Source organism: Pan troglodytes, chromosome Y, assembly GCF_028858775.2.
Source record: "Pan troglodytes isolate AG18354 chromosome Y, NHGRI_mPanTro3-v2.0_pri, whole genome shotgun sequence".
In the NCBI taxonomy this organism is placed as follows: domain Eukaryota; kingdom Metazoa; phylum Chordata; class Mammalia; order Primates; family Hominidae; genus Pan; species Pan troglodytes.
This window is the reverse complement of record NC_072422.2, coordinates 19,619,378-19,642,029: the sequence shown is the minus strand read 5'-3', so window position 1 is coordinate 19,642,029 and position 22,652 is coordinate 19,619,378. Positions and strand designations below refer to the sequence as shown.

General features: G+C 37.5%; 1 pseudogene; it reads right to left on the bottom strand.

Annotated features, from left to right (window-relative positions):
• Positions 1 to 11,994: 11,994 nt before the first annotated feature.
• LOC112208049 (ras-related protein Rab-9A-like) lies at positions 11,995 to 14,537 on the bottom strand (annotated as a pseudogene).
• Between the last annotated feature and the right edge of the window lie 8,115 nt (positions 14,538 to 22,652).

Here is a 22,652-nt window from a genome sequence, read left to right as displayed (position 1 = left end):
ATCTAAAATAACCATATATACATGTAACCTATCCTTCCAAATGAGGCCACACTCTGCGGTACTGTCACTTAGGACATCAACAAAAGAATTTTGAAGAGAATACACTTCCACCCATAACTGAGGTGTTATTTTAAAACTATATTTTTTAAAAAAGAATTCCATATAATGTGAAAACAGATCTCTTTTATGTCTCTTGAAAATAACAAACAAAGCAAAATCAAACTTTTTTTTTCTGCGCAAGAAAACCATCTATAGAATTTACAGAATGAAATGTCGGCATTCTTCATTCCATAAGGATACATTAATCTGTTATTGCTCACACTGTCATTTATGACAACCATCACTGTCTGCACCAGTTCATAGCTCATGCTGCTCTTGACCTCATAGATGAGAACATGTGGCTTTTGAACAGCATGTACTTGAAAAGTGTGGACAAGTCCAACAACTGGTTTGTGCCAGCATTCATTACTGCAGAGCATACCTTTTTCCCTTTTTAGTAAAGATAATTAACTAAAGTTTGGGTTTACAAACTAGAAGAACATGGAACACAGATGCCTGGCTCTGAGTCTGTGCACTTCAAAATTTGTATGAATGTAAAAGTTTCCATTTATGGGACTACTTTGTTTTATTAGGGGAGAAAATATTTTGTTGAACAGCTAATGATTAAACTAAGTCTCATACCCCCCAAAGAGTTCATCTGATTCGTATCAAGGTTGATGTTACTTTACTTTTAGCTTTTTTCTTTTTTTACTTAGAATGCTTATATTCTTTTTCTGGTAAAACTAAGCTAATTTTGAACCCAGTTAATGTATTCAAGTCTTCCATCAGAAATACATGGAGTGTGACTAATTTGAAGAATATTGTATCAATGAACTGGTTGCTTTTTGTTTTTTACTTCTAAGAAAAATATTGCCTTAATTATGTCACATATGAGATTTATTATGTTTCATGGCATAAGGCAAGAAGATGGAATAAATCACTTCTTTACTGATGTTTATGATTAACATATAAAAGTAAGTCATGTTCTATAATTTTAACAATCTGATGATGGAAAAAAAGATTCGATCTTTGTCAGGAAACTGGCCTTTTCAAGTAACCCACTTAGGCTGCACAGCTTACGTTTCAGACTGCGTTTTCTCATAAGAACTGTGTCTGTCAACTCCCTTGGCAGGCAAGTCTTCACAGCGAGTTGAATAGGTATTTAGGAACACACCTTACAATAGTTATTTGTAGAATATTGTGAAGGCAAATTGTTTTCATGTTTTCCCTCTTAGTGTTCATAGTTGATTTCATCAGGGAACCATAAAGATAGCAAACAAGCAGCCTACATAAGGGAAAACTAATAAAAATTTAATCTGAAATGTTTCCATCTATATTCTTTTTGTTTAATTATATTTTAAGTTTTAGGGTACATGTGCACAACATGCAGGTTAGTTACATGTGTATACATGTGCCATGTTGGTGTGCTGCACCCAGTAACTGGTCATTTAACATTAGATATATCTCCAAATGCTATCTCTCCCCCTCCCCCACCCCATAACACGCCCCGGTGTGTGATGTTCCCCTTCCTATGTCCATGTGTTCTCATTGTTCAATTCCCACCTATGAGTGAGAACATGCGCTATTTGGTTTTTTGTCCTTGTTATAATGTGCTGAAAATGATGGTTTCCAGCTTCATCTATGTCCCTACTTCCACAATGGTTGAACTAGTTTACCGTCCCACCAACAGTGTAAAAGTGTTCCCATTTCTCCACATCCTCTCCAGCACCTGTTGTTTCCTGACTTCTTAATGATCACCATTCTAAATGGTGTGAGGTGGTATCTCGTTGTGGTTTTAATTTGCATTTCTCTGATGACCAGTGATGATGAGCATTTTTTTGTGTGTCTTTTGGCTGCATAAATGTCTTCTTTTGAGAAGTGTCTGCTGATATCCTTCATCCACTTTTTGATGGGGTTGTTGGTTTTCTTCTTGTAAATTTGTTTGAGTTCATTGTAGATTCTGGATATTAGCCCTTTGTCAGATGAGTAGATGGCAAAAATTTTCTCCCATTCTGTAGGTTACCTGTTCACTCTGATGGTAGTTTCTTTTGCTGTGCAGAAGCTCTTTAGTTTAATTAGATCCCATTTGTCAATTTTGACTTTTGTTGCCATTGCTTTTGTTGTTTTAGACATGAAGTCCTTGCCCATGCCAATGTCCTGAATGTTATTGCCTAGATTTTCTTCTAGGGTTTTTTATGGTTTTAGGTCTACAATTTAAGTATTTAATCCATATTGAATTAATTTTTGTATAAGATGTAAGGAAGGGATCCAGTCTCAGCTTTCTACATATTGCTGGCCAGTTTTCCCAGCACCACTTCTTAAAAAGGGAATCGTTTCCCCATTTCTTGTTTCTGTTAAAAAAAAAAAAAAAAACAGGTTTGTCAAATTTCAGATGGTTGTAGACATGCAGCATTATTTCTGAGGTCTCTGTTCTCTTCCCTTGGTCTATATCTCTGTTTTGGTACCAGTACCATGCTGTTTTGGTTACTGTAGCCTTATAGAATAGTTTGAAGTCAGGTAGCGTGATGCCTCCAGCTTTGTTCTTTGGGTTTAGGATTGACTTGGCAATGCGGGCTATTTTTGGTTCCATATGAACTTTAAAGTAGTTTTTTCCAATTTTGTGAAAAAAGTCCCAAATGACTATAAATCATGCTGCTATAAAGACACATGCACACGTATGTTTATTGCGGCATTATTCACAATAGCAAAGACTTGGAACCAACCCAAATGTCCAACAATGATAGACTGGATTAAGGAAATGTGGCACATATACACCATGGAATACTATGCAGCCATAAAAAATGATGAGTTCATATCCTTTGTAGGGACATGGATGAAATTGGAAACCATCATTCTCAGTAAACTATCGCAAGAACAAAAAACCAAACACCGCATATTCTCACTCATAGGTGGGAATTGAACAATGAGATCACATGGACACAGGAAGGGGAATATCATACTTTGGGGACTGTGGTGGGGAGGGGGGAGGGGGGAGGGATAGCATTGGGAGATATACCTAATGCTAGATGACGAGTTAGTGGGTGCAGCGCACCAGCATGGCACATGTATACATATGTAACTAACCTGCACAATGTGCACATGTACCCTAAAACTTAAAGTATAATAATAAAAAAAAAAAAAGTCATAGGTAGCTTGATGTGGATGGCATTGAATCTACAAATTACCTTGGGCAGTATGGCCATTTTCACGATGTTGATTCTTCCTACCCATGAGCAAGGGATGGTCTTCCATTTGGTTGTATTCTCTTTTATTTCACTATGCAGTGGTTTGTAGTTCTCCTTGAAGAGGCCCTTCACATCCCTTGTAAGTTGGATTCCTAGGTATTTTATTCTCTTTGAAGCAATTGTGAATGGGAGTTCACTCATGAGTGGCTCTCTGTTTGTCTGTTATTGGTGTATAAGAATGCTTGTGATTTTTGCACACTGATTTTGTATCCTGAGACTTTGCCAAAGTTGCCTATCATCTTAAGGAGACTTTTGGCTGAGAGGATGGGGTTTTCTAGATATACAATCATGTCATCTGCAAACAGGGACAATTTGACTTCCTCTTTTCCTAATTGAATACCCTTTATTTCCTTCTCCTGCCTAATCACCCTGGCCAGAACTTCCAACACAATGTTGAAGAGGAGTGGTGAGAGAGGGCATGCCTGTCTTGTGCCAGTTTTCAAAGGGAATGCTTCCAGTTTTTGCCTATTCAGTATGATATTGCCTGTGGGTTTGTCATAAATAGTTCTTATTATTTTGAGATCCGTCTCATCAATACCTAATTTATTGAGAGTTTTTAGCATTAAGCATTGCTGAATTTTGTCAAAGGCCTTTTCTGCATCTATTGCGATAATCATATGTTTTTTGTCTTTGGTTCTGTTTATATGCTGGATTATGTCTCTTGTTTTGCGTATGTTGAAGCAGCCTTTCATCCCAGGGATGAAGCCCACTTGATCATGGTAGATAAGCTTTTTGATGTGCTGCTGGAATCGGTTTGCTAGTATTTTATTGAGGATTTTTGCATCGATATTCATCAAGGATATTGGTCTAAAATTCTCTTTTTGTTGTGTCTCTGCCAGACTTTGGTATCAGGATGATGCTGACCTCATAAAATGAATTAGGGAGGATTCCCTCTTTGTCTATTGATTGGAATAATTTCAGAAGGAATGGTATCAGCTCTTCCTTGTACGTCTGGTAGAATTACACTGTGAATCCATCTGGTCCTGTACTTTTCTTGGTTGGTAAGCTGTTAATTATTGCTTCAATTTCAGAGCCTGTTTTTCGTCTATTCAGAGATTCAGCTTCTCCCTGGTTTAGTCTTGGGAGGGTGTATGTGTCAAGGAATTTATCCGTTTCTTCTAGATTTTCTAGTTTATTTGCGTAGACATGTTTATAGTATTCTCTGATGGTAGTTCATATTTCTGTGGGATCAGTGGTGATATCCCCTTTATCATTTTTTATTGTGTCTATTTGGTTCTTCTCTCTTTTCCTCTTTATTAATTTTGCTAGCAGTCTATCAATTTTGTTGATCTTTTCAAAAAACCAGCTCCTGTATTCATTGATTTTTCAAAGGGTTTTCTGTGTCTCTATTTCCTTCAGTTCTGCTCTGATCTTAGTTATTTCTTGCCTTCTGCTGGCTTTTGAATGTGTTTGCTCTTGTTTCTCTAGTTCTTTTAATTGCGATGTTAGGGTGTCAATTGTAGATGTTTCCTGCTTTCTCTTTTGGGCATTCAGTGCTATAAATTTCCCTCTACACACTGCTATGAATGTGTCCCAGAGATTCTGGTATGTTGTGTCTTTTTTCTCATCGGTTTCAAAGAACATCTTTATTTCTGCCTTCATTTTGTTATGTACCCAGTAGTCATTCAGGAGCAGGTTTTTCAGTTTCCATGTAGTTGAGCAGTTCTGAGTGAGTTTCTTAATCCTGAGTTCTAGTTTGATTGCACTGTGGTCTGCAAGAAAGTTTGTTATAATTTCTGTTGTTTCACATTTGCTGAGGGGTGCTTTACTTCCAACTATGTGGTCAATTTTTGAATAAGTGCAGTGTGGTGCTGAGAAGAATGTATACTCTGTTGATTTGGTGTGGAGAGTTCTGTAGAGGTCTATTAGGTCTGCTTGGTGCAGAGCTGAGTTCAATTCCTGGATATTCTTGTTAACTTTCTGACTTTTTGATCTGTCTTGTGTTGACAGTGGGGTGTTAAAGTCTCCCATTATTATTGTTTGGGAGTCTAAGTCTCTTTGTAGGTCAGTAAGGACTTGCTCTGTGAATCTGGGTGCTCCTGTATTGGGTGCATATATATTTAGGATAGTTAGTTCTTCTTGTTGAATTGATCCCTTTACCATTATGTAATGGCCTTCTTTTTATCTTTTGATCTTTGTTGGTTTAAAGTCTGTTTTATCAGAGACTAGGATTGCAACATCTGCCTTTTTTTTTCTCATTTGCTTGGTGGATATTCCTCCATCCATTTATTTTGAGCCCATATGTGTTTCTGCATGTGAGATGGGTTTCCTGAATACAGCATACTGATGGGTCTTGACTCTATCCAATTTGCCAGTCTGTGCCTTTTAATTGGAGAATTTAGCCCTTTTACATTTAAGGTTAATATAGTTATGTGTGAATTTGCTCTTGTCATTATGATGTTAGCTGGTTATTTTGTGCATTAGTTGATGCAGTTTTGTCCTATCCTCAATGGTCTTTACAATTTGGCATGTTTTTTCAGTGGCTGATACCAGTTGTTCCTTTCCATGTTTAGTGCCTCCTTGAGGAGCTCTTTTAGTCAGGGCTGGTGGTGACAAAATATCTCAGCATTTGTTTGTCTGTAAAGGATTTTATTTCTCCTTTACTTATGAAGCTTAGCTTGGCTGGATATGAAATTCTGGGTTGAAAATTCTTTTATTTAAGAATGTGGAATATTGGCCCCCACTCTCTTCTGGCTTGTAGAGTTTCTGCTGAGAGATCAGCTGTTAATCTGATGGGCTTCCGTTTGTGGGTAACCCAACCTTTCTCTCTGGCTGACCTTAACATTTTTTCTTTCATTTCCACTTTGGTGAATATGACAATTATGTGCCTTTGAGTTGTTCTTCTTGAGGAGTATCTCTGTGGCGTTCTCTGTATTTTCTGAATTTGAATGTTGGCCTGCCTTGCTAGATAGGGGAAGTTCTCCTGGATAATATCCTGCAGAGTATTTTCCAATTAAGTTCCATTCTACCCGTCACTTTCAGGTACACCAATCAGATGTAGATTTGGTCTTTTCACATAGTCCCACATTTCTTGGAGGCTTTTTTCATTTCTTTTTATTCTTTTTTTTCTAAGCTTCTCTTCTCGCTTCATTTCACTCATTTGATCTTCCATCACTGATACCCTTTCTTCTAGTTGATTGAATAAGCTACTGAGGCTAGTGCATTCTTCTCGTAGTTCTCATGCATGGTTTTCAGCTCCATCAGGTCCTTTAAGGACTTCTCTGCTTTGGTTATTCTAGTTAGCCATTCATCTAATTTTTTTCTCAGTGCTTTTGACTTCTTTGCCATGGGTTTGAACTTCCTCCTTTAGCTTAGATCATCTGAAGCCCTCTTCTCTCAACTCGTCAAAGTCATTCTCTGTCCAGCTTTGTCCCATTGCTGGTGAGTAGCTGTGTTCCTTTGGAGGAGGACAGGCACTCTGATTTTTAGAGTTTCCAATTTTTCTGCTCTGTTTTTTCCCCATCTCTGTGGTTTTATCTACCTTTGGTCTTTGATGATGGTGATGTAATGATGGGGTTTTGGTATCGATGTCCTTTCTGTTTGTTATTTTTCCTTCTAACAGTCAGGACCCTCAGATGCAGGTATGTTGGAGTTTGTTGGAGGTCCAATCCAGACCCTGTTTGCCTGGGTATCAGCAGCGGAGGCTGCAGAACAGTGGATATTGGTGAACAGCAAATGTTGCTGCCTGATCATTCCTCTGGAAGTTTTGTCTCAGAGGAGTACCTGGCCTTGCGAGGTGTCAGTCTGCACTTACTGGGGGGTGCCTCCCAGTTAGGCTACCCGAGGTTCAGGGAGCCACTTGAGGAGGCTGTCTGTCCTTTCTCAGATCTCAAGCTGTGTGCTGGGAGAACCGCTACTCTCTTGAAAGCTGTCAGACCAGGACATTTAAGTCTGCAGAGGATTCTGCTGCTTTTTGTTTGGCAATGCCCTGCCCCTAGAGGTGGAGTCTACAGAGGCAGGCAGGCCTCCTTGAGCTGCGGTGGGCTCCCCCCAATTCAAGCTTCCTGGCCGCTTTGTTTACCTACTCAAGCCTCACAATGGTAGGTGCCCCTCCTCCAGCCTCGCTGCCGCCTTGCAGTTTGATCTCAGACTGCTGTGCTAGCAATGAGTGAGTCTCCAAGGGTGTAGGACCCTCCGAGCCAGGTGCAGGATATAATCTCCTGGCGTATTGTTTGGTAAGACCGTTGGAAAAGCACAGTATTAGGATGGGAGTGACACAATTTTCCAGGTGCCATCTGTCACCCCTTTCTTTGACTAGGAAAGGGAATTTCCTGACCCCTTGCACTTCCTGGGTGAGGTAATGCCTTGCCCTGCTTTGGCTTATACTCAGTGTACTGCATCCACTGTCCTGCACCCACTTTATGACACTCCCCAGTGAGATGAACCCGGTACGTCACTTGGAAATGCAGAAATCACCCGTCTTCTGCGTCACTCACACTGGGAGCTGTAGACTGGAGCTGTTCCTATTCAGCCATCTTGGCTCCACCCCCTCCATCTACTTTCAAATAAGTTGCTGTGCTATTAATAAAGATCATGAACTGGCAGGAATTGAGTTTTCTATGATCAAATAGTCATTCAAGAAGAATGGTGCCACTTGTTTGTTTGGTTTGTTCGTTAATTTGTGATTTTGTTGTTGCTGTGATTAAGTCTTGCTTTGTTGTCCAGGCCGGGGTGCAATGTCATGATCTTGACTCATTGCAACGTTTGCCTCCTGGGCTCAAGTGACTCTCCTGCCTCAGTCTCTGGAGTAGCTGAGACTACAGGCCCCAACACCATGCGTGCTTAATTTTTGTATTTTTAGTAGAGACGTGGTTTCACCATGTTAGCTAGACCGATCTTGAACTCCTGAACTTAGGTGATTTATCTGCCTCTGCTTTCCAAAGCCCTGAGTGTACAGGCATGAGCCATGGTGACTGTCCCAGGTAGTTGATTTTAATGTAACAATCCAAAAACAAATGTCACAGTCAAGATTTTGTAGATAGATTTAAAACTAACATATGCTGCAGTTGGGAATGAAATGTAATAGCACATACCTTCACATTAATTCATTTATACATTTAGAGATGTTATAAAAATGTGTAGGCAGTATACACAGTAGTACTCAAGAAGCCAAGGAAAGATGTGTGCAGTGCTAAGTGCTGCATGTAGGCTTCTGCCAGTGGCTAGGAATAGTGGTCCTGCTGATTATTTCCTTTCCCTCATAGAGTAAATCATTGATATTCATCCTTGCAAAAAGCTGTAAGGCAGGTTTTAGGAGGAGAGTTGTCAAAGAAAAGCCAGGATTACATTAACATTCATACTCAGCCTTTTAGATGTGTCAAAGGTCTCTATTTAAATAAATAAAATTTGACCAGAACATGAATACACACTCACATCAATGTAGGTACTTTGGTCACAGCAGTTGCTTTATTTGTGCTATATATTGGAATTCTCAGTAATGCTTGTTTTGTGGGTGAACGGAAAGTGGAGGAAGTCACAGAACTTTTATAAAATGTTTGGAATTGTCCTGGGCATGGTGAATCATGCTTGTAATCTCAGCGTTTTTGGAGTACGAGGTGATACACCAGAGGAGGCTGGGAATGGTCTCCTTGTTCCTATAATAAGATCTTACTGTAAAATAGGTAATATCCATTGAAAATCAAGTTATACAACCTGTTCTAATGGTGAGCACTTGAACAATTTTGTTCCATTCTGAATTAACTTTAAGCAAGTAATTCTAAGTTTTGTCTTTTTACCTTGTGTGAAATAACTACCTTCATTTTTACACCGTTTATTTGATTTTTACAATAAAGATGTTTGTTCAAGGTTGTGGTAGTTTAATATTCATATTTAATGTGCTGCCCACCACAGCTGTTTATGTTCTATTTCCCCTATTGGTAGTGTTCAAACTAATATGATGTCTTAACCTGTTATACAGCACTGATGTTGAAACAAACTAAATCCCAGATCTATGGGTGCAGAAAAAGGTAAGACTCATATAGAAATCTAGGAGTAATTTCAGCAAGCATGTATTTTTTAATACAGTTGTTCCTGCCCTCAATGAGCATATAATCCAGAGGGATATCATCCATCCAAGAGCAGCAGCGTGAGTGACAGCAGGAAGACATGGCTCAGCTCCTGACAGTGGCACATTGAAAATAGCCTTTTCTCCATGCTAATGAAGGTGAAATAGGAATAGCAATCCATGTCCTCGGTGTTTTGTAGTAAAGTTAAGTGCCAAATTTCATGTGTGACAAATTCTTTGAAGGAGCTGCAAGGAAAGTGGAGCATTAAATGTGACCTCCAATGTGGGCTGCAGAGAAAAGTACGGCAGTCATGAAGGTGTGAAGAAGAGCACTGGGTCACATGGGTAGAACTGTCAGCTGATAGATAGGAGCTGATCATGGGGAAAGATAAGCTGGCAAGGCTTGGATCTGGTAGGTGATGTCCCTTTAAGGCTCTTTAACATAAGAGCAATGAAATGAAATCAGTCTTAAAATCAGTCCCCTGTTAGAACATGTATGTTACCACTAAGTTGGTTATCTGCTTTAGTGCTCCAAGAGTGATCCAGAAGAAATGCGGATATGGAGTTTCATCCTCTTGTTATACCTGGAAACTTCCAGAATACATCCTTTTCCATGGACATAGATATTCTCAATCTCTCTTTTGACCATGCTGTACTTGTGATCTTTATCTTTTCAGTCACTTCAACACTTCCTAGTTGTCAGTCCAGAGATCCAGAAAGCACTGACTGTCCAGACACCACCTTTCACTGGGTACCACACTGGTGCGTTACTCTACTTACCACTTTGCTACTCTACCTGACACGTTTATTGTCAGAAAACTTATATGGTGGTGTCATGATACAAAAGCGAAAATTTAGGTTTTTCCAGAAACGTAAATAGTTTTCTTCTAAGATAAGAAGCAGTAGGAATGTTTTCTCTTCAACTTGGAAACTTTCCCAAAGAATGAAAATTAACAAAATATTTATTTAATTGGAATGGAATTATAATTTTGTATCCTCTACTCAGCACATTGTAATTGTTACATAAGTTATTAAATGCACATTTCTCTATTCTCCAAGTTCGGTAGTTAGCCTTTTCTATAAACCGAACTCTCTCTATGGAAAAGCTTTCTATTCATAGCTTGAATCTAGCTGTATATATGACAGACTGTATGGAGCAACTTCTGTACCACTGGGAACCACCCTTCCTTCAAACTATGAAGTATCGTCTATGGTCCTTCTGTCCAGGGTGGCTCTGCAGCTGCTTCTCACTGCTCCTGCTGCCACACTCACCACCTGCTTTGTTCTCCTAGCATTTTCTATTGTATTTTTTATAAAATCTTTCCCAATGGCTACATTGGGTGGGGCCAGGAAGAGAAATGTTTTGATGTAATTTTTCAGAACTCCACCCCCTATATGACAGCCACCTCCCCTCACCCAGCATGTCCTTTGATATCCCCATCACTCCCCAGTTGCAGGTCTCATCCACCTTCATTCCAAGCTTCAGTTAACTTCCGTAGAATCAGATAGTCACCAGCTGCATGGAAAATTAACATCCATAAGAGGACACAATTTGCTTTATCAAGTCTGATCTCTGCAGCAAATATTTTTTTAAACAAACACAAAATTCCTTGAGAGAGAATCACTAAACGATGTTCAGTAATAGAGGAGGCACTAAGCAAATACATGGGCTAATAAAGACATCTTTATTTACCCTCTGACAAAGTACAATCCTTCTTAGTATTTCCTCTGAGAGTGATAAAGTTAGCTTGTGTCTTGTGTTCAAAAGCAATGGCTTAACTTCAACTAGGAGACTTTCCACAAGAGTGAAGAAAGTAACACAAATATTAGCTATCCCATTAGTGGAATTGTAATTTTGTATCCTCTGAACACATATTATATTTCTTAAATCAGTTATCAAATGCAGATTTGTCTTTTCTCCAAGTTCAGTAGTTGGTCTTTATCTGAAAACTGAACGTTGTCTATGGAAATGCTTTTTATTCATGGACAGCTTGAATTTAGCTGGATGTGTGACAGTGTATGAGGCAACTCTTGTGCCACTGTTGGCCATCCCTCCTCCTGGGGCTGTGAAACATGACCTGTGGTGGTATAAGTTTATTAATGACACACAAATGAAGAGTAATTACTAGTAAGAATAATTCTAATACTATGTGGAATGGAAATAAAAAAGGTTAAGTCATTTTGAAAAGGATAAATAAGTAAATTAAATAAGAATGCATTGGAAATATGTTAGATTCTAATCTTTCATATCCAACATTATTGTCTTAGGAAATCATTTTCTTTCACCAAGAATACAATGTTAATTGCATAAAAATCATGTACATACAAAAATTAGTTTCCCATTTTTCCAGGAAAAAATTTCAAGTATAAATTCTAGAATAGTCAAGTTTCTTATCTTAATTATAATTAAAGTCTTGGTCCTCTCATTTATTAGCTCTCTAATTTGCATGTGTAAATCAAAGAAACCATTGGTTTTTAGACAACCATTACAATTTATAAGTGTAAGGTTTCATTATTGAGAAAATATATTCTTCCATGAGTGGATATGTCCCATCTCCCACCAACTAATGACACAGGACTATACACTTGTTGAATCTTATTAGTAAGTAATACACTGCTACAAACACTAATTGTCTTCTCCATGTCCATGTTGATTTTGTGTATATGTGTGAATTGGTTAGAATGCATCTGCCTTAACTCTAACATTCAATAACAAGATGTGCTAGGCTTGGGCTTTTGGTGAAGGTTGAACATGCCTGTGTTCATCAAGTGATCTGACATATCCGCAGTCGCAAGAATTTTTTGAACCCCATCCTCAAAGGCTGCTGCCACATTTGTGGCATCTTTTGCACTTGTTACAAAGTAAGGGTAGTCACTGTCCTTCCTGCATAATGCAGCTGTTCTTCTATAAACACCTGCCTTTCGTTTATGCCAGTCCTGGAATGCAGAACTACAAAAGGAAATCTCTCAGGTTCTTTCCAATTACTTAAGTTCTGGAAGCTTCCTAAATCATTGATTCTAAAAATAAGCAGAGAACTGTCAGAACCTCTGTAAAATGGCGTCCTCAGGCTTCAGAATCTCTCCTGATCTGCCATGTCACAAATCTGTATGGTAACAAAATGTCCATCCCTTTCAAATCTTATTTTAAAATTCCACATCTATTGCATGGAACAGCTGAGTGCCAAACTTATTAGTTACTTATCTGTTCCTAAGTGAACTCCTCCCAACCCCACCGTCTCCAAAGAGAATTACTTTAAAAAGTGATGAATTTCCTGCCACTGTTAATCACAAGAGCTTCAAGAACCCTTGAAAATAAAAAAGCACCATAACATTCCTTTTTGCCTACCTATTCATCTATATGAGTGTATGAATATCAGCTTTATTTATTTTTCTTTTTTTTTTTTTTTTTGAGATGGAGTCTCGCTCTGTTGCCCAGGCTGGAGTGCAGTGGCATTATCTGGCTCACTGCAAGCTCTGCCTCCCAGGTTCACACTATTCTCCTGCCTCGGCCTTCTGATTAGCTGGGACAACAGGAACCTGCCACCACGCCTGGCTAATTTTTTTGTATTTTTATCGGAGACGGGGTTTCACAGTGTTAGCCAGGATGGTCTTGATTTCCTGACCTCGTCATCCACCCGCCTCGGCCTCCCAAAGTGCTGGGATTACAGGCGTGAGTCACCATGCCTGGCCGAATATCAGCATTTAACTGAAGTAACACACATAGACCTACAGAATAACTAAAAATAAGACTTGTTTACTGGGCATATAGCCATGTGTGGGCTACTATACTACCATGATTCTCTGAAACAACTAAAAAGGGCTCACTCTTCCCCTTTATCAGGTCACAATTGACTGTGAAGCTGGTACTTTAGCTGAAATGTGACATCAAAGCTCTTGTTATGAACAGTGAATCCATGAGAAGCCCCTCTCTGCTCATAGTAAGCTCCACTACTGTTGGTTAGAGATGGATAAGAGACCAAAGATTGTATGTTTCTGATACAGCAAGATTTATACCTTAGGGAGTATGTTTATGGCAAAGGTAATGGAGGTTAGTGTTGAGAGAGCAAGAAACTTTATAGTTATATCTGAGCCAAAAGGAAGAGCCATGTTTAAGCGAGGCACGTTGGTTCATGCCTGTAATCCCAGCACTTTGGGAGGCCAAGGTGGGCAGATCATGAGATCAGGAGCTTGAGACCAACATGAAAAACAGGCTGAAACCTCATTCTACTAAAAATACAAAAATTAACCAGGGGTGGTGGTGTGTGCCTGTAATCTCAGCTACGCAGGAGGCTGAGGCAGGAGAATCCCTTGAATCCGAGAGGAGGAGGTTGCAGTGAGCTGAGATTGCACACATGCACTCCAGCTTGGATGACAGGGCAAGCAAGACTCCATCTCAAACAAACAAACAAGCAAACCAAGTAGGTTTCGTCTTTTCATATAGGCCTGTATTTCTTGGACATGTTGTTTGTTCCTTTTCATTCCTTTTTCTCTGACATTTTCTTTATGCTTTATTTCAAAAAGTTGATCTTCAGTCTTTGATATCTTTCTTCCACTTGATCAATTTGGCAAGTGATAATTGTGTATCTTTCCGCAGTCTTTTTGCTGTATTTTTGATTTATGTTTTTCTCTAAACTAGTTATTCCAGTTATCAATTTCCCTGACCTTTTTTTGAGGTTCTTAGCTTCCTGGCATTGGGTTAGAACATTCTCCTTTTCTCAGAAGAGTTTTTATTACCCACATTCTGAAGCCTACTTCTGTCTATTCCTAAAACACATTTTCTATTCAGTTTTGTTTTCTTGCTGATGAGGAGTTGTGATCCTTTGAAGGAGAAGAGACTTTCTTGTTTTTGGAATTTTCAGCCATTTTGTGCTGTTTTTTTACATCTTCGTGCATTTATGTGCCTTTGTTCTTTGATGTTGGTTACTTTTGAATAGTTTTTTTATGTGTGCGTGTGTGGAAATCCTTTTAGTAGATGTTGATACTGTGCGTTTCTGTTATGAGTTTCCCTTCTAACAGTCAGGCTCCGCTGCTGCAGGTGTGCTGGACTTTGCTGGAGGTCCACTTCTGACCATTTTTGCCTGTGTTTCACTATCAGAGGGTGCAGAAAAGCAAAGATTGCTGCCTATTCCTTCCTCTGAAAGTTTCCTCCCACAGGGGCACCTGCCAGGTGCCAGCCAGAGCACTCCTGTATGAAGTGTCTGTGGATCCCTGCAGGGAGGAGTCTCCCAGTCAAGAGGCATGGGCTTCATGGACCCACTTGAGGAAGTAGTCTGTTGGAAATCTGCACCTCTCTTCAGAGCCAGCAGGTAGGAAGGTTTAAGTCTGCTGGAGCTGTGCCTACAGGCACCCTATCCCCCAGGTGCTCTGTTTCAGGGAGATGGGAGTTTTATCTACAAACCCCTAACTGGGGCTGCTGCCATTCATTCAGAGATGCCCTGACCAGAGAGGAGGAATCTAGGGAGGCAATCTGGCTACAGTAGCTTTGCTGAGGTGCAGTGACTTCCCAGTGGCTTTGTTTACACTCTGAAGGGAAAACCACCTACTCAAGCCTCAGTACTGTTTGACGTCCCTGTCCCCACCAATCTCAAGCACTTCAGGTTGACTTAAGACTACTGTGCTGGCAGCAATAATTTCAAGGCAGTAGATTTTAGCTTGCTGGGCTCCATGGGGAAGGCATCCGCTGTGCTAGACCTCTTGGCTCCCTGGATTCACCTCCCTTTCAAGGGAGTGAACGGTTCTGTCTTCCTGGCATTACAGGTGTCAATGGGGTATGAAAAGAAATAACTTTTCAAGCTAGCTCTGTGTCTGGCCAAACCAGTTTTATACGGCTTGCATGAAAATTTATGTTTAGCACCTTCAATTATGTGTTATAATGTAACTTTTAGCAATTTTTAAATTTAATGTAAAACCTGTTATTTTTTGTTTGTTTGTTTTTCCTGTAAATGGCAGTAACATTAAACCTTTTCCATGGGTACAAGTGAATGATATATTCTTTTCCATGGGTACAAGTGAATGATATATTTGTACATTCACATATTTAACTATTAGAATTTCTGGGAAGCTGGATTTGCTATAAAGCTACTTTGAAAATGATCTGTTTTCTTCTAGATGTCCCCAGACAATAGACAGAAACCCTGAATCCTCTTTCTGAAAGAGGACAGTTATGCTGAGAAAGCACTGTGTGTCCCCAAGATTTCCTCTAGCTTAGTCCCATTGGTCTTTCAAGGAAATGGACAGCAGGCCAGACTTTCTCCAGTACAAGGAGAAAGCCAGGAAGAGGTAGATCTTACCAGATGGCTGAATTAGTGTTGTTTGTTGGATGTTCCAGTTGGAATTGGCAAAGGGTCTCCCAGACTGGAGCCACATGAGGAAGAGAGAGTAAGATAATGAGAGAGATGGAGAGAGAGAGAGAAGAGGAAAGAGGGAGCCAGTGTTAGGAAGTGAAATAACTATTGTTGGTGCTCAGAGGTGGATTCCTGAGACTTGAGGGTTTTAGAGCCCTGACCTGAGCCTTGCAGTTCCCTTCAGGTCAGTTGTCCTTCTCTTTAAGAGTAAAATGAGAGAAAAGATGGGGCATGTGGCCAGAGACTCTCAGGATCCACGAGTTAACTTAGGGTAAACTGCCATTGCCCACAGCTTCCTGGGATGCAAGGGAGCCTCTGCCCCCAACACCAGTCCCGGATTTCAGCACCCAATGTAAGAAGTAAAGAAAGAGGAGAGAAACCTGAATGGTGACTTGACAGTCAACACAGACAGGTTTATTTTGAATCAATCTGAGAGGGGTGGCTAGCCAGGTTAAGTCAGAGCCACACACTAACAGATAAAGAATTTTTCACAATTCAGTCTCGGAGAGTTTATCAGAGGCTTGCACTGCCTCTGTGTCTCTTTGCTGTGGTTATCTGAGAGAGAGAGTTCCTTTTCTGTTTTTGTACATCTTTCTGGAGTTGCAGGCATATCCCCCATGTCTGCTTCTAGCTTCCCTATCTTAGTGCACCTGAAGGGAAAGGAATGTGCTTGTTATTTGTAGTTAGGAGAGAAGTGATTTCCTTGAAATGCATGAGGCTAAAAAGAGAACTGGATGTTAAAGTGATGGTGTTGGTTCAAGATGAAGGTGCTCCTGCTCTATCACTTCTAGTCAGGTAATTGTACAGCTATTATTTCTGTTTTGCTTTTTGGAGTAATTAAATACTTACAAATAAATTCTGTTGTCTGCAAATTCAAATCAGCAAACTTATATGACTCTAATTGATGTATTTTCCATACACAAATGCATGCTTACAATACATTACAACACCTGTGAGATCTAAAAATTATTTTATGCTAATGAATACTGATTTCTGCACTCTCTGAAAAACAAGATTAAGTGATTTTTTGTATTGAATATACACAGTTACTTAGGAAATCCCTGAGGTTTATATTTTTTAAAATGTCCTTTTCTAATGGTTAAATTGAAATATATTTTAGTAAAAAAAACCTGTAACATAAAATTAAAATTAGTGACAATGTAAATAACTGCATGGCTTAAATTATTCTTTTGAAGTTGTGGAAGTGTTGTTGTTTTTGTTTTAATTATAACAGCATACAACATCTGCAATAAAATTTACCACAGCTGTTCATTTTTTCTCTCAAAGAGGAATTGTATTTAATAATTTTCTTTGTGAGATGTTTGCTGTTTATGAGAACAGGACTCATTATTCAAATAGAAGTTGTTTTTAAATCTTGATTCTATTACACCAATGAATAATTGCTTTTCAGAGAAATGTAACAACTTTAGCAAGAGTGGTCAGTTACTAAGAGCGGTATTTGATCTCCTGAGAAGAAAAGATTCAGAGCATAGGGTTTATATTTACAGAAATATATATTTGTTTGTAATGTATGCAAGCTCAGGTAAGATATTTTCATAATTTTATATCAATGATGTTTTTATTTTTATATATTAAATGAGAAGCACATTTTAATCAAGTTATAACATGTAAACTGTCCTAATGTACAAGCAATATTCCATGTACATATACACATATACATATCAAAATGCATTGCAAATCTGTGTAACTTTAATGTATTTCATGTATTCTCAGGTAATTTATATTCATGCACTTGTTTCATTTTTCTGGTAACCTTTAAGATTAGATATTGTGCCTGATTGATGACCTCTTGATGTTATCTTTTTCTTTTGTATTTTTTTTTTTTTTTTTTGAGATGGAGTCTAACTCTCTGGCCAGGCTGGAGTGCAGGGGCATGGTCTCATTTCACTGCAACCTGCCTGACCAATATACATATGTATATATATATGTATATATATACACGTTTATATATATGTATATATATACACATTTATATATGTGTGTATATACATACACACACACACACACACACACACACACACATATATATATGTATAACTTTTTTCATACTTTGGTACAGACAGGGATTCACCATGTTAACCAAGATGGTCTCGATCTCCTGACCTTGTGATCCGCACACCTCGCCCTCCCAAAGTACTGTGATTACAGACTTGGGTCACTGTGCCAAGCCGATGTTATCTCTTAATGTTGCTTTTTGAAAAGTACTGGCTTCCAGGTCATATCCACACTATCTAAATCAGAATTTCTAGAACCTTGAAAAGGAATCCATATCCTTAAGGGATCCCAAGTGGTTGTTTTGCTGGTCAGGTTTAAAAATGACTTCTATGTGAAACTTACCATATATGTATGTTTTTGTTAAAATAAAGTAAAAGAAATTTAGTGATAATGTAAATAAATAATTCAGTTAAATTTTTTGTTGATGTTAGCATAAATTAAGAAATGCGATATTCAGTAAAGCTCTCTTAGAGAAGCCTGATTTTTGTCACATCAACCTATTGCACAGTAGTACTAAAGGCATGGATAGATTGTCAGAAATGTACAACAAAAATATTTGTAGTGTTTTCAGTGTTATTTTATGTCATTTTTATGAGTGAAAAGAAGGGGAAATTTATTACAGATGCTGTTGTCCAATTTGAATATCAGCAATTCAGGTGTTAGTGCAACTTTTCAAAAATTACTAATTTATGGATATAGCTAGAATTTAATTACTAGTTAATATCTACCTGATATTGATAAATATTAGGTCACATTTATATGATGACTCAGACAATTAGCAGATCATTTTAAGTAACTTGTTAGAATCACAAATATTTTACTATCTAAAACTAAGTTCTATGGTCACACATTCCTGTAATGAAAGTGTATTTTTATTATTAATATATACCTCCAGGAGGAAATAAATTTTACCCTTTCCTCTTCCTGCTCTGACCATCTCTGTGCTTTCTTTTTCTCAGCCTAGTCTGACTACATCTGAGATGCTGGGATACTTCTAGTAGAGTAGAAGCATACATTATAGAAACACAAATACAATATTTATTTTAAATTTAAAATTATGAAACTTAAGAACTCACAAAATTTTTGTTTTGCTCAATTTAACTTGAGATTTTAGTTTCTCATACACAACACATGGTTGGTTTATGATATAACGTAAGTTTAAATGTAATTGCCAAGGTTCAATATACATTTATACATCTTAAGGCATTTAGGTAGTATGTTTTAGGTTTTAGGAATTTTTGGATTTGAGAAAACTGAGTCATCACATTTGCATCACATTGTGTGTTATTCCCTGTAAGGCTCCCAAAAGTACCCAAGAATTAAACATACTAATGCTTCTATAAAAGTAATGGGTATTCCCTTTAAGGGTGAAGGGTACGTGAATGAAGGCTTAAGTAGCTTCCCTCAATTAAGTCTTTTTTGCATCGGAAATTGAGTTACATACGAATCTTAGTTTTAAAAGCCTTGCTTAATTGGGCTTTTTGCATTTCAGATAAAGTATTTTGAATCTGTCTTAATTATGATTTTGAAAATACAGTACTGAATTAACAGCCCAGGTGGGCTACAAAGCACCATAATAAACAAGAGAAATACAAAGTGCTCTCCTGCCTACTATAGGGAGTATGTGACAGATTTGAAGAGTAAAAAGCATCTTGCAGTAGAAAGGGTTACTTTGTTAAGCTTTTTTTTTTAAGTAGCTAATGGGTACAGACTTAGTATTGACATAACTTGGCTTTTTAGCAATCATGTGAGATATTCAGTGTAACATGATAAACCACTAGAGGATCACAAAAGGCATATATTAGTAGCATGTCATTAGCTATAAAATAGAAAGTTCCACAATAGACCACAGTAAGGAAGTATTCAAAATTATCTGTAGAAAAAGATTGTGGGTGCTCCATAATAGAAAAACTAGCAATGTAGAACATATGTGTAGACAAATTTATGAGCTCTTTATGAGTTAGGATAGCCAGGTGTTCGTAATTGGAGATTTGAGGAAGTGGAGCAGGAAAGAGATGTTAACACCTATGTCCTGGGTGTGATTTGATAAGCTGTGGTAATAGTAATGCAATTTACTGATAGAAAAAATAGAACCTCTTTGAGTGGATTGCATTTTAGAAACATGTGGGACACCAAATAAAAAATTGTAATGGGGAGTTGGATACATATGTCCACAATTTGGAATCATCTAAAAGGATACGTGTGTTACCACAGATGTAATAATGAAAAAGAGTCACAGAAAGGTATGTCTTAGAATGGATTTTTTTTTAATTTAATGTTATCATGGTAGATAATATTAACTTATCCAAAAGCAATCCATAGCCTCTAAGTAGTTAGTTTAATTAGTATGTCAGAGAAGACTTTTATTATCATTATTATTATTATTATTACTATGATGATGTGTGTGTGTGAGAAGGAGTCTCACTCTCTCACTCAGGCTGGAGTGCAGGAGCAGAATCTCAGCTCACCGAAACCTCCACCTCCGGGGTTCAAGCAATTCTCTGCATCAGCCTCCTGAGTAGCTAGGATTACAAGCGCCCACCACCACGCCTAAGTAATTTTTTTATATTTAGAAGAGATGGGGTTTCACAATCTTGGCCAGACTGGTTTTGAGAAAAATGATAATTTTAAAGAACTGTGCTTATTCTAAAAACTGATCTTTAGCATTATTCTAGAACTCTTAGTTGTATCATCTGCAGTAAAAGAAGCCTAAGAATTGCACCAGAATTTGTTGCCCAACTCTACCAGGAGATTCAAAGTTTTATTGTTATAGGATTCTAGAAACAAATCATACTATATATCTGGAAACTCTGTACACACACCCCCACAAACACACAAAATTTTCACTCAATAGACATTATAATAAGCACACTGAAAACCTGATAATAAACTAAAGTTATTATAAAGCTGTAGAACACAATGATTAAAGGCAAATGATCATCTTAAATTGTAAACAACTGAAATATTAGATTTTAACAATGAAAATTTTCTAATTCTTCTTTTGTCCACCATCATAGATTTCAAGCAGATTAATTAATGTTGTAAATGACATTAAGAGTTCCTATCAATTGAATTTAATTTATGCCATTTTAAAAATTATTTGTAGTCATATATTGTTTACTATGTAACTTCTTTTATTTGCTCTAAAATAAGGCTAAATCACATCTTAGCCTCATCTCATCAAAGGATGTGATTACCGTAAAGGTATACATGTTGGGTTAACGTGGAAAATCAATTACGTGGATAATATGGGATTCATGTATTAATTTATTATTCTCCTTATTAAGTTTGTAATGGTTTGTGTAATGAACATTTAGTCTATTCAACAGGCAGTATTCAACAGATATATATCAGCATCGGCTGTGTACCAAGCACCGTTCAAGGCAGTAGATAACAATACAGGCAAAGATAATATTAATCCAAATTGCACATGAAAACTTTTGATACTATTGATAATGTGGCAAATGACGTGATTTTCCCTTTATTATAATTTTTAAGAGAATAAGATAGTGAAATGTGTACTATAAGTGTAACAGGAAGCCTATTCGTGTTATTCTTTACGTTAAATAATTAGATTACTAAAATTACCTTTTCCAAAGAAATTTATATTATAAATGCTCCCATGGCAAAAAGAAAAAACCTGGCCTCTGACTTGGAATATAATATAATTGTATTAAGTAAGATACATGCTAGAGAGAAAAAAACTATTTTATTTTTTTTGTCATGGTAATGAGAAAAAAGACAAGCCATTTTTTTGCAACTTTTAAAATTGACTCCTAAGAACAGTAAACAGTAAGCAGTATAACAGTAGACAGTAAACAGTAAACACCAAGCAGTGTAAATATGTTGCATTTTAGCCAGCTCTGAAAGAAAATGACTGATCATTAGCAAATCAGGCAAATTTAATTGTTGCCATTGAAAATTGCTTTACCCATCGTGTGTGTTCTTATATTAACAGAATTGAAATCAATTTTGTACTGCCAATTAATATTGCTGTTTTATAATCACAGGATTCTTGCTTTACCTTCTAAAATGTCCCTGAAAAATGAGTGAACACCAAGTAAGTTTTGTTTTTCTTAAAAAAGGTAGTCATAAAAGACTGCTCATATTTAGTAAAAATAATGAGGTGAGTTGGACATGGTGGTGCATTTCTCTAATCCAAAGTAATTGGAAGGCTGAGGCAGGAATATTCCTTGAACATTGGAGTGTGAGGCCTCATTGAGCTATGAGCTATCATCTTCTCACTGTAGTCCAGCCTGTGCCACAGAGCATAATCCTAAGTATAGAATAACAAATGGAACTATGAAAAGTAATATAGCATTACTGTGTTTAATTCACTTATAGTAATGCATGGATAGTATATTTAGCAAAACATTTTAAGTTGGTAATATGTCAAGAGGTCAGATATTTGAGTCAGATTGCTAGCTAGCCCCTCAACTGGCTAAATCTGTAATAACTGGCAAAGTATTTCTCCTAACTGTAATTTTTTAATTTGTTAAATGGATTTACTAAGGTTACCCGCTTAAGAAACTAAGTCTAATATTAATTAGATTACCTCAAACACTTGTTCTGAATGGCACATAATAGGCAACAAAATATTAGCTACTATTATATATAATAAATTCTTTTCATCTGCCTATTTTTAAAGCTCTTAGACCACATAATAAAATTCCAGAAGGCTTGGAAAGGCTGTTAGATACAATTGGGTGCCATAAGAGCAAGACTCCATCTCAAAAAAAAAAAAAGAGTCACTATCAAAAATGAGCATATCAGTGCATAAAATGTATGGTAGCTTTATTTAGCAGTTATTTCATTGTTTACCATAGTGTTTTTTCTTACAATTTTGTAGAAGCCTGTGTCAGAATTTGAACTTTTTTAGAAGATAGTAATCATGGATGATTGAAATTAACATTTTAAGCTGATACTGGAAATTATTCTAAATTCTATTACATTTATATTTGTATTTTCTTTTGAAGGCTAATGGAAATCTTAAAAAGAAAATGG